We start from the raw sequence: 19295 nt of genomic DNA on the forward strand, positions 1-19295 counted from the left end.
CATATACAATAATATGACTTCTCACTTAATATTTACCATCATTTCAAATTAAAGAAGCAGATCTAATAGACTCTTTGATCGATCCATCTATAGTAAGAATGAATGTTTTCTTTTTGCCTATTGAAATGAAAGATAAAACAACAGGCTTCACTGAGATGTTGAGTCCATTAGGAACTGACATAAATGTTCCTATTGAGATCCAATATTTGTTACGGTTCGTTTGAAAGTCCCCCTTACGATGTGCGGGTTCAATGCTCTAAGAGCAAACAGCGGATAATTCAAATCCTCTGCAGATATATATGATACATTATAACAACCCCTTGAATTATATGATATATTGTAACAACCCCTTAAATTTCCAGTGAGTTTTGTTAAAACGGATTTATTGTAGACTAATTTACATAATAATCTTATGTAAGCCATTTTTCCAGCATCATATATTAAGTCGGGATTTAGAACTTTCACTGGATCAATTTGACCTGCTCCATAAGCAAATTCAGCATCTTGATTATTTGTCGAACTCAATTGTTTGGCTGCAACACAAGGAACGTATGATATTTGTTAATATTAATTTAAAACATATTAACTAAACTATACACATTTCAAATCAAATAAATATAAATTACATTATCTTAGTGTATTGCATGTCTTGTTATGGTAAGTATATATGTGTTGCATTGCATGTCCTCTTTTTTTTATATAGATACGAAGAAAAATAGTAGCAAGTAACTTTGAAGACTTACTTATCAATTTTATAGATTTAAAAACTTAAGTACTTTTAAAAAGTTTTCATAAATTTTAAACAGTAATTTTAAATATAGCATGGTTTCATAGCTGAGGGCATGAGTTCGGTAATATACATTCGACAATAAAAAAAGAATTGAAACATAGATAAAAGTTTAATTTTATATAAACGAAGTCAAGTATATAAGTATAAGAAAAAAGTGTCATCCAATCTCCACAGGGATAACTTTCTTAATTGGTTACACTAAATATTCAACTTAAAAAAGGACAATTTGTTTTAAAAATATTAATCAAAATTAAATACGTGTTAAATTTATTTTCAATTTATTGATGTAAATGTATATCTGAATATGTGATCGGATTACCTGTTGTCATCAATGATCAGATAGGAACCGCTGATCAAGTTGAACAAGTATGACGGAAGAAGTTGATGTATCCTGCTGTATCAGATACATGTGGACATGCCATTGATGTTCCAGACACAATGTTAAATCCAAACTTTCTTCCTTCAATGGAAATCGGAGACCAACTTGCTATGATGTCAACTCCGAGAGCAATTAAGTCCGGCTACAACATTAAACAATAGAAAAGAGTTATCAGATTTGGACCCAACTTAAATATATAGTTGCTATGGGAGTTCTGCAAAACAATTTATAGGAAGAAGTTAAATTTTTTAAAATGATTGTTACAAAGTGTTTATAGAAATTGCAATTCATATATCTTGTATAATTTATGTATTAGCATATGCTAGAGGCATCATTTGATTGGCACATGACAATTTTTCCTTTCACCAGCTTAGCATGGCATTGGTAGAACAAAACCTTCATTTTTAAATACAATACTTTTATTAACAAATTATAAACTAAGTTTTCATCTATATTTAATAATATGTTGTTATACAAGTATGAATTTCAATTAGTTACATGGTTTTATGACCAATATTGTGTGCTTATTTGGAACATGTACACAATAGACAATAGGATACATTTTCTCGATGAGGTCAAATGTTTCACATAAATCTGTATCATTATGAATATTAACATAGTATATTATTAATTAAGTTATAGAAATACTTTAATTTTTAAACGATAAAATATAGATTATAAAAATGACCTTAGCTATATATATATATATATATATATATATATATATATATATATATATATATATATATATATATATATATATATATATATATATATATATATATATATATATATATATTCAATTGGATATGTATAAACTCAAAACTAAATAGGTTTAGATGAAGTTGGATCATTTGTAAAAGTAATTTCTTGAACATCCTTAATGGTGTGTTTGGTTGTGAGAAGAGATTAAAAAGAAAGAAAGAGATAAGAAAGAGATGAGAAAGAGAGAAGTAGGAGAGAAATTAGATAGATTTAATATATTGATTGGTATAAGAGAGATAGAAGAGAAATAGGAAAGAAAGAAGTTGAATGATTTAATAAATTGACATAAAAGCCCCTAACTAAAAATCTAATCTTTGTAATAATTTTTTTGAAAAAAATAACTAATCAAAAAAATTGTCAAAATTTTAATTGATAGTTTAGTTAATTTTTAATATTATCTGGTTTTTAAAAAATAGTTATTTTTTTGATTGCCTAATAATCGGTTTTAACATTTACTTTGAAAAGAATTTTTACCAAATTTTATTTAGCAGTTTATTGTTATAATCTTATTATATTATAACAAGGATACAATACAGTGGTACAAATGCAAAACGAGGGTATAAACGGCAATATTGACAAATAGCATCCATCTGTTCCATTTCTCCTCTAAACATTGCAAAAAGATGTGGGCCCCATATATTTTAAATCTCTCTCTTCTATTTCTTTGTCCACCAAGCAAGAGAAATGTAGTATTTCTCTTCAACTTCTCTCTTTGCTAATTCTCTCTTTACAATTTCTCTCAAACCAAGCATAGTGTAAAAGTAAGTTCTATTTAAAATTTAAAAATTAAATTAAATATGTAACCTGTCAGAAACTTGTTGCAGGAGATTTTTGTAGTGAACCAATGATGCATTGATAATGTAAGTCTGCATATTTACAAAAATAACATATATTTATGAGAAATGTGAAGAATAAATTTAAAAGATGTTTATCAACTTTAAGGGGTAGATAAAGAGGTAGTGAGGGGTTATGTCAGTGAGGTGTTTATGGAAAGAGGTAGGCAGGAAACAAAACTCATACATGTGGCTATCTACTAGAACTCGCTTCGATAATAGAATCCGTTTTAATTGAATTTGTGTTTGAGTTTGAATTTTTCCACGATTACAAAATATGATAACGGATCGGCTAATTGGAACACAAATATTTATCTTGAACTCGTCTAATTTATTTCATTATGTATATTATTATTTATTTTTGATAATTTAGAATATTAAATATGTGACCAATTTTTTATATTTTGATTTGTATTATTATTTAAAATATTTTAAATGTATATATGAAATTTTTTTAAATTGTTTTATTTTATTATTTATAATGCAATTTAATATTTATAAAATAAGTATTTTTATTAAAAGAAATTAATCTAACTAAATGGATAGTGGCGGGACGGGGATACCCGAACCCGTTTGGGTCGGGTTTGAGTTCTAATTCTCTATCCCGTTTGAATTTTGGTGAAAAACATGAATTGTTTGGGGATTCGAGTTTGGGATAATAACTGATTAGATTTATTTTCCTTCAAATAATTTTTTTAAAAAGTAAATTAGTTAATTTATTTCTATTAATAGATTCCTTTTAAAAAGATAATTGATAATAAATACATTTGATGAACTATACTTTTCAATTAAATAAATTATAAAAATCCAGAGCTTAATACAATTTAGCATAAATATCTTATCTAAAAAATTAATATAGATCAACAGAAATTAAATCAAAAATTACTAAATACTATTTAGATATAGATTTTAAGATCTTACATATTTAATCAAGAAAATCACAGTTGATTTGTATGCCATTTACCATTAACATTAGTTAATGATAAATGATGTCTTGCTATGATAGAAATCGCAAAAGTAATAACAATAGTTGGCCAAAACAATGAACCTGCATGAAAAAAGATAAAATTTTAGAAGAACATACTACCCTTTATTTTATAGGTAAGAATACAAAAGTAGATTTGAACTAATTCTTATGAATATTTTAGATTTAATATATTACTACATACCATTTATGAAGTAAACTGATGCACAAAGAGATAAGGAGATATGATGAACTGGTGGTTATGTGAGTGAGAGATAAAGAAGTTTTGGTTGTGAGTGAGAAATAGAGAGAGAAATGAGAGATTTATTGAAAAATTTGTGTTGAAACTTTGAAGAGTGAAGCTCTATTTATAAACATTACAAAAGGTTATGTTATTGTGATGTACGTACACATGTGCATTTATTTAACCTCACCAAATTTTGTGGAGCTATGTTTCTTTTAGGGGTGGACAAAAATCCCCCGACCGTTGCTATCCGACCGGCCCATTCAATCTGCAGCATGTCGATCTGCCAGCGGATAGAGATGCTTGGGCGGGACGTGTTGGATCGAGGTGTCGTTCAGCAGGGCGGTCCAGAGGCTGTGGCCGTGATGGAGATGATCGTCACTGATGCGGGCCGTGCGGCGGCATACAGGCGGCAGAGGAGGTCCCAGGGAGAGAGGGTTAGGCACACCCAGTAGTGGTCGGGTTTATTTATTTTTTGTTTTCGGATTGTATCTTTAGCACATTATTATTATTATTATTTGGATTCAGATCGGTTGTATATATTACTTTTTTTTATCATATTAGTATTTTCACCTTTATATGTCGTTTATTTTATTTCCCGATTTCTTTTAATTAAAAATACGAAACTGTTAAGAAAAACATAAAAAAAATCTCTGTTTCTGCATAATTCGGAAGTGCATTTCCGAAACCCCTCAAAATCTGAACAAAGGTGTTTTCGAAAGTTCATCTCCGAACACACCCCCATGAGGTGTTTTCGGAAGATCATCTCCGAAGACACCCCCATGAGGTGTTTTCGGAGATGCACTTCCGAATTGTGGAAATTTTTTTAAAAAAATCAAAGCTTCGGAAGTTCATTTCCGAAGCAGGGGTAATTTGGGTTTTTCGCTGGGGTGACCCCATAGGGAGGTGGCTAAAGAAATTTTCTATAATTAAGGGTTTTGCAAACAGTGCCCTCAGGACAATGGTTAAATGTTCCCAAAAAAAATATTTTATAAAAAATTTAATATTTTAATTTTCGAGGCATTAAATACGCAGATTACTGAGATAAATTTACTATTTTTAAAGTCTTAACAATTGCCCTGATGATACTGGTTAACATTTCCCTATAATTAATTAAGTCAAAATAAATGTATAAACAATTGATTTGTTTCAATCTTTCTAACTTTTGACAAAGCATATATAAACAAGTAATAATTTCTCATTTGAAATAATTACATGAAATATATAATATTATTTAAGAGATGGTTTAGTAGTTTCTATATCTCTGACCAACTCTAATACAAGCTAGCTTCAATTGACTCGTTGGTGAACAATTGAACATGCATTTTCATCAAATTGCATAAGATTTACTTATATCATTTAACGCTTTATTAATGTCATTGTAGTATGAAAAATGTCATTGTTTCTCACTTTGTATCAATTTAAGGATTTCTTTATATTTTTATATTTCAGTAATGCCTCTGTATCATATAAATCAATCTTTAGAGAACAAAAGTAGGTAATGCATACATAAATTATTCATATAATGTATATATTATATGTTGAAAGGCTGAGTGTTACGATTTTTATTAATAAATATTTAGTGTTTTAACAGTCCAATATACTTCATTATAATAATCATAAATTAATTATAATAAAATAAAATTGATAAATTTAATTATTTTTTATATGTTACTACGTTTTATTGTCGTAAAAAAGACTTTACTCCTCTAATTAATTAATAATTTAAATTATTAATTAAAGTTAAATATAAATAAACGTTTATAAATTAATTTATGTGTCTATAGAAATTGTAAGTGAAGCATATTTATTTAAGAATTAGCAAGGGAATCATATACAATATATAGCTTATCTTAGATATTACTAGTGTAAATAGGTAATTATTATCCCTATTGAAAAGTTGGGGAAAAAAGTAGTGCACTAGTAATTATAGCAGACAAGTTAGATACATGTGCATTTATTTAGAGGGCTACTATTTTGACACTAAAATTCCTACACCAATCTTTACACCTTCTAAATAGAGGTGGAAATAAGCTGGGCCGAGCTAGGCTTGGTCAAGCCTAAGCCTGGCCTGTCAAAAAAACTCAAGCTTAAGTCTGGCCTATGACCTGTCATAGACTTATTTTTTAGGCCTGAGTCTGGCTTTTTCGAAAGTTTGGTTAGCCTGTTAGCTTATATAAAAGCCTATTTGTTTTAGAAATATGTATATAAGCAATTAAAATAAAGTTTAAATAGATTAACTAACTAAAAGACCAATAGACTAAAAATTTGTTTGCATTGACTTATTTTAACTTACCTCTTATCATAAGTTTTAGAGACTATTTGTTTAAGAAAAGTTATGAAAACAATGTTCATCGGATATTTTCATCTTATTTTCAAAAGTTCTTCAAGATAACCAAATTTTATTTTTGTATTTTAATTCAAAGTATAAAACACAACATAATGATAATAAAAAAAGTATTCATATTTATTTAAATAGGCCGGCCTGATAGGCTTAAAAGGCTTCTTTTAGGGCCTGAGGCCTAGCCTTTTTAACTAAATAGGCTTATATAAAAACCTAAACCTTTTCTATTTAAAAATAATGTGTGGCTTGGCCTGAGCCTATATAAGTTAGCATGTAGGCCCCTATTATGGGCCTGACCTATTTCTACCCCTACTTCTAAAATACACCTTAAACATATGTTATTTGTGTCCAGAAAAAAGAAAAAATAATTATTAAACATGATAGAAATTACAAAACCGTAAAAAATGTGGTGCAGGTGTTACAAATTGGTTTAACAATATGATATCTCTTTATTTACCCTCACCAAATTTATGGAGCTATGTTTCTTTTCACTTTTTACATGGTTAGTGCATATTTCAATTATAAGGACCACTATGGTAGGTAAGCGTCTCAAAAGAAAATTTAAGTGGGAATACTAGCTTTATATTATTTTCATGTTTCTGGTTTCTTTTGTGTGAATGAATCAATTATGTTGTTTGTCCATATATATGTATCTTTTGAACATTTGTGACAGTTTCATCATTTTCATTTTATACTTTATTATTTTGAAATTTTCTCCCTCTCTTTAACAAAATGCACAACATCCTTAGTTTGTCGACATATATGTAAAAGAAAAATTCACATGTCTTTATGAGAATAATAAAACCAATGGAAATATATGTTTCCATTCACCACCATATATAAATAGATAAAAAATATTTGTAGCACTGGCCAGATACACCGATGTAAAAGAATACTCAATTAGTCTTTCAGGGTGTGTTTGTTTCAAGGTTAGAAAAATTATTTCTTGGAATGATATTTCCAGGATTAGTATTCTTTGGAATATTATTCCAACTTATGTGTTTGTTAAGAATTTTGTTTCCTAGAAATAATGATAAAATTTGTTTAATTTAAAAATATTAAAAAATAAAAAATAATAATAAATGTGAGTGATAGTGGAAAGTTAAAGTTGGTTGAACGTATTCCCATGGAAATATTATATTCCCACCCTTAACAAACACATCCTCAGTTCATGTTAAAAGTTATATAAAAGATACATGCTCAGATTTTAAAAAACAATAAATTCGTTTCAGGTTCGTTTATAATAACTAATATATTTAATAATAAATGTATCAATTTTTTAACAAATTTAAAATGATTATATTTGTGTAGATTTAAGAACAATATGTACATCTAAGTGTAAATTTAAAATAATTTATAATATTAAAGAGAATAATGTATTTGAAATGGTAGACTACTTGTACATTTGTACATGTTCATGGATTGATAAATTTATCAGTTTTGGGTGAGTTAGAGTTGCGAAATTTTTACTAGTGTTATTTATTAGGGTCAAAAAGTCTACATAGCATGTATCGTAGGTGCAAATTAAATAAAGGGTTAAATATGTATGAGGTTTTTATAAATATGCGACCCTGCAATTTTGAATTTTTTAAAAAATTTCTTTTAAATATGCCGTCAAGTTTCATTGACACAAACTGACGTGACACAAATTGCAGAATTTTAAACCGCTCTAATTAGATGAAACCAAATTTGATTATGGTAGTTACTACATCCCAAAATATAACATTGTTATTAGAAAACATTCAGTAACATCTGTATTTTATTTCCAATTCATACATACATTAAAAATCAACAAATTAAATAGTAAAAACGAATCAAAATTGAACATGGCAAAGAGATTGCCGAAATATATATATATATATATATATATATATATATATATATATATATATATATATATATATATATATATATATATATATATATATATATATATATATATATATATATATATATATATATATTTGATTAAATTATGAGTAGTTGAATAAGTGTATATACTTTATAACATCTTTGTGAACAGAAAAATATGAAAAATGCAGAAGTAATGAAAAGCATAAAGGGGGTGAAGATGACACGGAGGATGAATAAAAACCAACTACAACTATGTAGCATCAAAATTCTTTTAACAAATGAGGGGGGCAAATAAAATAGAGAGAATGATAGAAGAGAGTAAGTTGAGTTATTATAAGAGATAAACAAAAGGACTCCGGAAAAATAATAATTGGTTCTTGGAGTCGTTGATGTTCTAGAGACATTTATTTTTTTTTTATTCTTTTTCTCTCACTCTCAATTTCAACTATTTATCTGTTATATTTAATTTTTAAATTTCTTTCATTGACGCACACGGTGGAGTTCATTATCGGATGAAGGGTCGTTCGGGTAGGGAGCGTTACGGGACAATGGCGTGCGGTGCAGTTGGCGGTTGTCAGCCGGAGTGGTGGCTGCGATGGGGCTGTCGACGACTGGTTACACGGGTGGTCAAAGTTTCAATGGAGGGCGAAATTTGGACGCTTCTGTTGGTGCTTCCGTTTCCTCTTCTTGCTATTTTCTAATCTGTTGTTGTTTGGATATTTTATTATTATTATTATGTGTTTATTGTTAGTGTTTTCTTTGCCTTTCTGTTGTTGGTGTACAGTTAATGTTCTAATGTTGGAAATTATTTGTATGGTTAATATGTGATGGGATTGTTGAATTTGTTGTTTAATGTCTGAAGTGGTGAATGTTTTTGTATGTAGTGATGGCAATGTTAGAGATTAGGGATGACTTGCTCAAAATTGTTCACGAAAGTTTAGTTGATTATGTTTTGGAATAGAACAGACCAATTCTTTTTGTTGTTTTTCTGGGTTAGTTTAGAGGAGGTTTAAAACCCCTGCAATTTGTGTCACATCAGCTTCTGTCAATGAAACTTGACGACATGGACTAAAATTGTGGAAGGAAAAGTTTGCGAGGACCATTATTCAAAAAAAAATTTAGAGGGACCAAAATTGCAGGGTCGCATATTTATAGGGACTAAAAACGTATTTAATCCTAAAATAAAATAAAATATGGATTACGTTGTTGACTATAGATTTATAGATTTATAAAGTTGATGCGGTGCCATTCAATTCCATGAAAACACTTGGGATCCATCAGATCATTACAATAAAACATCAAATTAGTCTGGTGATTTTTCCAGGTGATAGTCACCTCACTAAATAACACACTTGTGGGGTGCTTTACACCTCACAACGTAGTTTTTTTTATAAAAAAATGTTATATGTTTTTCTGTCTCGCAATAGTGAGTGAGAAATTCAAAAATATTGAAAATAACTTTGTCAGGTAATAGCCACCTCGCAAGTTTTTTGAAAATGTTGGAGGAAAATTAAAAGCAATATTTATTGTGTGTTCAGGTTGGCAGGTGAACGTTTCTTGCAAGTTCCAACATCATTAAACTTTGCCAGGTGATATTCACCCCGCAAGTGTTTTTGAAAGAATTGGAGAAAAATAAAAGTTGCTTTTATTGATTTGGTCATAGTGCAGGTGAACGTTGGGTGTGCTTTTATGACACATATGTTGCGGGGTGCATTCCACCTCGCAAGTCCCAACGGTAATAACTTTTGCAGGGTTAAATGCACCCCACAAATGTTTAATAAATATTCCACATTTCACGTTATTCTTCACATGTCCCAAGCTATTCATTTCTCTCTCATTACCTTCACCTACTTCTCACATCTCCCAACATACAACTTATCTTTCTCTTTATTTCCTTCACTTACTTCTCACATCTTCCAACTATTTAACTTATCTCTCTCTCATTTCCTTCACTTTGCAGAAATTTTTTTCTCACCAAACACTCAAATATCTTCATGTTACTTCTCACATCTTCCATTTTTAACACAAACAAAAATTCAATACTCAAATATCCGGATTTGGATTTTCTTTCATTTTTTTCATCAAAGTCATCTACTATAAGGTACACATATGAAATTAATTTTTTATTATTTGATATTGGGTTGTATGAGTTGTTCAGATTATGCCTTTTTTAGTGAAAGTTGTATGATAAAAATAGTGATGGTTAAATTTGTGTATAATATGTTAAAAAATTTGTGATAAATTTTTTATGATATTCTGTATTAATTTGTTTAAATGATGGAATATATATTTTTGTTTTGTTAGTTATATAGAATGTATGTTTTTAATTAGAATAGGTAAAAAATTTAAGAATCACTAACAATAATTTCTGTTTTTAAGTTTGTTAATAATATTTTCTTTAAGTTTAATATATATAAAAAAATTTGTTTTTTATAAAAATACATTATTAAAACAAAAATATAATATGATATATTTTTAAAAACTGAATATTATATTTATAAAACAAAATAATATATATTTAAAAACTATTTAATATATAAGGATTATTTTTTTTTAAAACAAAATATTATTATTTTTTAGAGAAATGAAATATTATTAGGATACTATAATTTTTTTTAAAACAAAATATTATTATTTTTTTAGAGAAATGAAATATTACTAGGATACTATAATTTTTTTAAACGAAATATTATTTTTTATACAAATGAAATATTATTATTATTTTTTATAGAAATGAAATAATATTTTTATTTTTAAAAACAGAATATTATTTCACAGGTGAATTTCATCCTGCAAGTTTTTGAATATTTAAAGTTTACTAGGTGAAACTCATCCCGCAATTTACTAAACATACTGCTCTGAGCCAACTATGCCACCTGTTCTGAACAACTGTTTCACATGAAATGTGTGTTGTCTGCAAGTCTTGGAAAGCGTGTTCGCATGGTGAAAACCACCTGACAAAGTTGTAGGGTGCATATCCTCTTGCAAAAAGTTATGACTAACTTTTTTGTAGGGTGATTGTACCACCTCGCAATTGTTGCATTGCAGTGAGATATTTGCATTTGCGGGGAGTTTTTTTTGTAGTGGATAGAGCAAGAAATTATGTAGACTTAAATAGAATTATGAGTAGGATATAGTATTTTAATTTTATTACTTTTATTTCAATTGTTATTTATTTGGGCTTTAGGTCTTTTTATGTCACTATCCATTATTAATATTGATTTTGCATTTCCGAAATATTTTTTTTCTAAATTTTTCCAGACTTCGGAAGTGCATTTCCGAAAAAATCCCAAAAATTGGGATTTTGACTAATTCGGAGATGCATCTCCGAAACAACAAAAAAAAATCTAAAAAAATCCCAAAAATTAATTTTAGGATATTAATTAATTCAATTATCATAAATTTGATATAATTTATGAGTAATGAATAATAATAATTATATATTTTGATATAATTTATGAGTTATGAATAATAAATATTATATATTTCTATTTTGATTCATATTTTAAAATTTAAAATAATTTTAATTAAAATAATTAAAATAATTTCACTTACAAAATGAGTTATAATTTTTTATTTATATATTTATATATTTATAATAATTATTATATATTTATATATTTACAAAAATAACTAAAAAAAAAGAGTGTTTTAATTTATATATTTATATATTTATATAATAATTATTATATATTTATAAAAATTATTATATATTTATATAATAATTATTATATATTTATAAAAATTATTATATATTTATATAATAATTATTATATATTAATTATAAATATATTTATACATTTATATAATAATTATAAAAATTAAAACAATGAGTGTTTTAATTTATAATATATATATATATATATATATATATATATATATATATATATATATTATTTATATTTATATATTATATTTAATTTTAAATAATTCAAAATTTACTTATGAAATTAAGATGTTTTTGATTTATATAAGTTAGTAAAATAATTTTTAACTTTAAATTTGTTTAGGAAATTTTATACCTATTAATTGTATTGATTCACCTTGATTTTATACCTATTAATTGTATTGATTCACCTTGATTTTAATTTTTTAATAATTATTGAATTCTATCGGAAGTGTATATCCGAAACATTCCAAGATCAATTTGGTCTTGGAATATTTCGGAAGTGTATATCCGAAGACACTCCCTCCCAAAAAAAATTCGGAAGTGTATATCCGAAGACACCCCCTCACAAAAAAAGGTGTTTTTGGAAATGCATTTCCGAAAACCCAAAAAAGGGGTGTTTTCGGAAATGCATCTCCGAAAACACCTTTTTTTTCGTATTTTCGGAAGTGCATTTCCGAAATAAGACAAATTTTGAAAAAAAAATAAGCGTTTCGGAAATGCATTTCCGAAGTGAGGGTATTTTGAGTTTTTCACCATAGGTGACCAAGAAAAGAGGGAGGTGGGTAAAGAAATTTCCTTAATATTTCTATATACTAGTACTTAGACCCGTGTGAGACACGGGTTAAATACTTTCTAAGTAAAAAATCTCATTTTAAAAACACTTATAAGTTAAATAAAAATATTTGCAACTTATTCCCGTTTATAAAAATAATTGTATCATCAGTTGACTTTTTTTCCGTTTATAAAAATATTTATAACTTATTACAATTTATAATAATTTTTAAATAATTCGTTAAATTTTTTTATCAATAGTTGACTTTTTCCCGTTTATAAAAATATTTTCAACTTATTCCCGTTTATAAAAATAATTGTATCATCCGTTGACTTTTTCCCGTTTATAAAAATATTTATAACTTATTACAATTTATAATAATAATTGTATCAACAATAAACTTTTTCATAATTATAAAAACATTTGTAACTTATTTCCGTTTATATAATTGAATTAATTAATTAACATTTTAAATGTCTCCCATAAAATTAAATATGAGTATTATTAATTAAATAATAATTAAAACTATAGTATAAATCTTTAAATTACATAAAAGAGTTTAATAAATATGTATTGATATTGGAAAAACTTGCAGAAGAAGGAAATCAAAAGATAAAGAAACATCAAATCTATTTGGAGGACGGCAGGTCGCGCAACATTATTATAAATAGTAAATAATTATGTTAAAGTAATAATTAAAATATATAGATAAAAAATATACAATTAAAAATAAAAAATATGTCAATTCGTGCTTGTGATCAAAATATGAAAACTTTTAGTTTATAAAAATATTTGTAACTTATTCCTGTTTAAAAGATAATTGTATCAATAGAATAGTTTTTTCGTTTATAAAAATATTTGAAATTTATTCCTATTTATAAGAATAACTGTGTCAACAATTGACTTTTCTTGTTTATAAATACATTTTTAACTTATTATCGTTTATAAAAAATAATAAAATGATGTATTAATTACTTTAAATATTGTTTTAAAATAATATATAAATTTGTTTATACTCCAAATATTTCAATTACATATTAAATGTATAATAAATAAGACTTCAAGAAAATATTAATTTTATTTCGAAGAGGGTCACACCCCTTATTTTGTCTACCCATTTTTTGACACATGCATTAACAAAGTCAGCATGAATTTTTTGCAATTTTTAAATTTTAGAGAGTAACGTATATATAAATGTTGATCATATATAATGTTATAATATGTTGTACTTTGTTTTAAATTAAGACAAAATATGAGTATTCTGTAAAAAAAAAAAAAAAAAAATATGAGTAAGTAAAATAATATTAATTAGTTAGCAATAGACATGTGCATTTGAACGCACAAGTCAAGTAATATTAATATATAATAATATATTGGAAAAAATAAAATAAGAAAGGAAAACAAAATACTGATAGACATAAAAAATATGTGTATTCACCTATTGAATCAATGTTTACAGAAACAAAATAATATTATCATCTTCAAATTTAATTTCATTTCCGTTTATAAATCCTATGGTATTATTTTTTTTCTTCCAAATAATATATCACGCGTAATATTTTCCACAAATTCAATGAAAATTGCTTGCATTTTTTAAGTCTTTTCCCAATAATATAGTTATTATATAATGAACAACATAATTATTTATTCGGATAATATATTTATTTTGGAAGCACTATCTAATTATTTAAGAAATATAAATTTTTTCTATACATTAATTAAATCTATGAATTAATTTTAAAGATAGTGACCAATATATTGCATTTACACTGATAATATTGGAAATCAAAAAAGACTTAGATTTTGGAAGAATGGATAAAGATTATTATCATTAATTACGTAGAAATTCAATAAATATGGATACAAAATTATTGAAAAGATTATGAATTAAAGATTGGGAGAATCGGTAAAGATTATTATCACATTATTAATATTTATTATTATTATATCATATTATTATATACTATTATTTTTAATTTAATATGACATTAGTGTTAATTAATATTGTTAAAAGTGAAACAAAATAAAATTCCATTTGAATTCGGCGTGAAACAAAACAAAAATCACAAATAAATCAACCACAAAATACAAATGGTTGTTATTTTCATATGTTTACATCTCCCTAGATATGGGTCAATATTTTAAAACAAACAATATTTCTTCTTCAACATTTAATTTCATACCCATTTATTAAGCCAACATTAAAAACATTTGAAAATTTTATGCTTCAAAAATCATATTAAAATATAATACTCAAAACATTCCATCAGATCATAGTAACAAACAACTCCATTTTCGCATGCAAAACTTCCTTAGAAACTCTCTACTTTCCCATGCAAATTACTCAACTACACCACCTCTCCAAGCCCGTAGAGAATTCTAAAGCCCGTAGAGAATTCTAAAAATACAAAACAGATGCAGTTAAAACAGATAAACTAATCCTTCAATAGTTTCTTTATTTTTCTTCAAAAGTTAAAACACAAATTCAAATAAGAAAAATTAACAACCCATGAGTAATCAGAGACAATAGAGTGATAGATTTTTCTGGAAGAACACACAGTCCCCTAAAGGAAAAATCTTTAGGTTGCTATAGTATACCACACCGAGTTCCTAGCCCAGCCACCGCTGTTTCCATTCTTCAACAACTGCTGTTTGATGTGCATCATAAAAACATAAACCATCAACCTTCAAATAAATTCAATTCAATTCATATATAAAAAATAAATAAATAAATTGATTGGTCGGATTATAAGGAAAATTTGTAAATTAATACGCTATACCTTTGTTAGAAACTTGATTGGGGGCAAATGAAGGAAGCCGAAACACGAAACAGTGAAAGAGGGGTAGGATTTTGAATTGAGGCAAATAAAGGAAGCCTAAAAAGTGAAAGAGGATGCAAGAAAGGTTTGAGAATGAAATCTGAATAGCGAAGAAAATGTAAAATGGGGCAAGAGATTATTTTGCGTGTATTGAAATTCCTAAATGGTAGAAATATGCAAAATTAATAAGATTGAAATCATAAGTTATACCTTTGAAAACAAAATGATCGTAAAGAACCAAACAATCAGTATGCACAATAATAAATTTAAAATCGTAGATCGCAAATGGTATATACAATATGTGAAAGGAAACGTTACAATTTTTATTATGTTTATCTGTTGAAAGAAAGTTAACTGATATAGAAGAGTGAGTCTACAAATGGAAGAGAAATGCTATTGGTGTTAACATTGGAGAGATGAAAAAAATATTTGGTAAACAGTAAAGTGAAACCTTGGATGCAGTATCAAAGTCTTGGAAGTAAAAATAATTATTGGGAAAACACGTTTTGAAAATGATAATTATTTGACATGTAAAAAGTTGTTTTGAAAATAGAAGAGTTGGCTGTAAATATTAATTGTAATATTTAATTAGGGGAAGTAATGATTATAAGGATGAAATGACATTTAAGGGTATGAAATATGACTGTTAAATTGTTTTAATTAGGTTAATGACTTAAATTTGGTGGTATGCAACTTTATTATATTAAAAATATTATATTAAAAATAGAAGTAAATAATTAACTAAATAATAAAAAATAATAATAAGATAATATAAGAAACGTTCCTTTTATAGTAAAAACTAGTAACAAACCCGTGTGTTCGCACGAGTTCTCGTACGGGACGTGCATTTGTTTCAGATGTATATCTTTTAATAGAAAAATGTCTGGTACCCGTGAAAAATAATAATTAAATGTATAAAAAAATGTCTGGTACCCGTGAAAAAATAATAATTAAATGTATAGAAAAATGTCTGGTACCCGTGAAAAAATAATAATTAAATGTATCGAAAAATGTCTGGTACCCGTGAAAAAATAATAATTAAATGTATAGAAAAATGTCTGGTACCAGTGAAAAAATAATAATTGAATGTATAGAAAAATATCTGGTACCCGTGAAAAAAAATATTTTAATCAATAACTTTATGTTCCCATTAATGTTCAATATTTTGATCAATAGTTTGACAGTCCCATTAATATTCAATATTTTGAACAGTCGCTTCACGTTCTCGTTATAATTATTTTAATTTGGTTTTATAAAAAATAAAAATTATCATCTTAGTAAAATACTATTTTCAACATCGAAATTTTAAATTTAATAAAACAATAATCTAATAGTTGTATGTGGGAGTCATTTAATTATTCAACTGCACAGAAAACACATTGCTGATAACATTGTCTATAATTTAAGAAACGCGTGAGATGTTATGTATGAATTTGTTTGAAAATGCTAACCCGGTGTATATATATATATATATATATATATATATATATATATATATATATATATATATATATATATATATATATATATATATAATTATTTTCTTTATTTTTCTATATTGACAAATATAACTTAATTCTCATTAATATGATATTTTTTTAATTTCAAATTATTACATATTTAATATTCTTAAGATAGTTAAAAATATATTTATTCGTTATTTAATAACTTTTTATTTTCTATAGATAGATCATTTATAAACATGCAGGAAAAAGATGTTTTTTTTTATAATATTTGATCAAATCTTAATTATGTTGAGAATTTTCGGTTTAATATGACCTTAATTAAATAATATTTATGATTCATGATTTTTTTTCATATCTCTATACCACACAATATTAAGGTATTTAATTCAATTTAGTTGTGTCAATCTTTATTAAGTTGAGAATTTTCGATTTAATATGACACTCCTTTTAGTTTTATTATTATTATATCTTAAATTTTATTTAACACAACATTAATTTCTATTAATTAATTATCATATCGTTATTCAACATACTTTATTGTTATATCATCATTTTATTTTTTCATATAATATTTTTCTTTTCATTCTTTTTATATTTTTTACGGGTTCTAGTACGGAACACACATTTGTTTCAGATGTAAATGTTTTAATAGAAAAATGTTTGGTACCCGTAAAGTTTTATTATTATTATATCTTAAATTTTATTTAACACAACATTAATTTCTATTAATTAATTATCATATCGTTATTCAACATACTTTATTGTTATATCATCATTTTATTTTTTCATATAATATTTTTCTTTTCATTCTTTTTATATTTTTTACGGGTTCTAGTACGGAACACACATTTGTTTCAGATGTAAATGTTTTAATAGAAAAATGTTTGGTACCCGTGAAAAATTAATAAAATGAATATATAATTAATAAAAAAATAATTTGATGCACGGGTTCTGGTGCAGGACGCGCATTTATTTCAGATGTATATTTTTTAATAGAGAAATGTCAAGTATCCGTGAAAAAATAATAATTGAATATATAATTAATAATAAAAAGATTTATGCACGAGTTCTGGTACAGGACGCGCATTTGTTTCAAATGTATATTTTTTAATAGAAAAATGTCTGGTACCCGTAAAAAAAAAATAATTAAATGTATAATTAATAAAAAAAATTGATCAGTAACTTCTTATTACTGTTATTTGACCCGTGCGTCCGTATTTAAATATCAGCATAATTTATATTTTAATTCTGTTTTGGTCCACATTTAAATATCAGCATAATTTATATTTTAATTTACCAAATCATAAATTTAAACTAAAAATAACTTTTTACTATAATTGTTTAAAATTAATTGAGTAATTTATTGTTTTTGTTAATTGAAGACAATATTAATTTAAGATGTATGTATAGAAGATAAAAATGTATTTAATTCTATCATTTAATATTATTAAATGATAAATTTAAATTAAAAGTAACTATTTAATATGATTGATTAAAATTGTTTTAACCTTTGAATAAAAAATGACTTAAGTAAACATGATTTATAAAAAATCCTCCAAAATCTTCAAAAGTAAGTTATTGTAGGCTATTAGAAAATACAAAAATAATTGCCTTATACAACATCATTTTTTCATGGTATATAGCATTTAAAATAGATGTGAGACTACAAATAGATGTGTGAAAACAAAATTAAAATTTTGATTTTACGAAAAAAAAATTAAAATTAAATAAACTTTAGATTACAACAAATATTTGTTATGATTTTTTTTTTTGATTTTTTGTACAATTATATCACATATATATGATATACTTGTTAATAGTAAAAATAATTTAAATTTGTGTCAAAAATTTTCAATTCAAATTTGTATTTGATACAGGTATTGTCGTACTTAAATATGTCAATCAATATTTATGGTTTATTTCTACCACAAAACACAACTTTTTACTAAATGATGAATCACATCTTCACCCTTAAGAAAAACTGAATATAAATAAAAATAAAACTTAATTAACAAAATAAAACTATATTGACATTTTAACTTAACTTTTAAACTTTAATTCCATTATTAACATTTTAATACATATTTACAATCGTATTTTCATATTTTATTTGCATTTTATATATTAAAAAAGAATAATAATAAAAATAACAAATAACATATATTTGGACCACAAAGCCAATTCAGTCAGACAATTTTCAATGAAACACCCTCCTTACCACCAATTAGTTGACAACTACCACACATGCTAAAACTGATTTCTATCACACACATTGTAAAATTGCCCTGTATTTGCAAAATATAAGGCATACCAGCATAACATGGTTAAACAACAAAAATGCAAAAGAGCATAAATCATATTTCATCAATGATAATATGCCGTGAATATTCCAGTT

At 25.6% G+C, this 19295-nt stretch overlaps 1 long non-coding RNA gene across 2 annotated transcripts; it reads right to left on the bottom strand.

Annotated features, from left to right (window-relative positions):
* Nucleotides 1–300: 300 nt before the first annotated feature.
* Nucleotides 301–4061, bottom strand: LOC131638203 (uncharacterized). 2 transcript variants are annotated; one of them, XR_009294607.1, is made up of 5 exons: nucleotides 3937–4061; nucleotides 3689–3815; nucleotides 2739–2800; nucleotides 1110–1311; nucleotides 301–533 (listed from the first exon to the last, which is right to left on the bottom strand). It is a non-coding gene; the product is annotated as an uncharacterized LOC131638203 (long non-coding RNA). The 2 variants fall into 2 exon arrangements; XR_009294608.1 differs by lacking the exons at nucleotides 1110–1311; nucleotides 2739–2800.
* Between the last annotated feature and the right edge of the window lie 15234 nt (nucleotides 4062–19295).

This window comes from Vicia villosa, unplaced genomic scaffold, assembly GCF_029867415.1.
Source record: "Vicia villosa cultivar HV-30 ecotype Madison, WI unplaced genomic scaffold, Vvil1.0 ctg.002220F_1_1, whole genome shotgun sequence".
Lineage (NCBI taxonomy): Eukaryota > Viridiplantae > Streptophyta > Magnoliopsida > Fabales > Fabaceae > Vicia > Vicia villosa.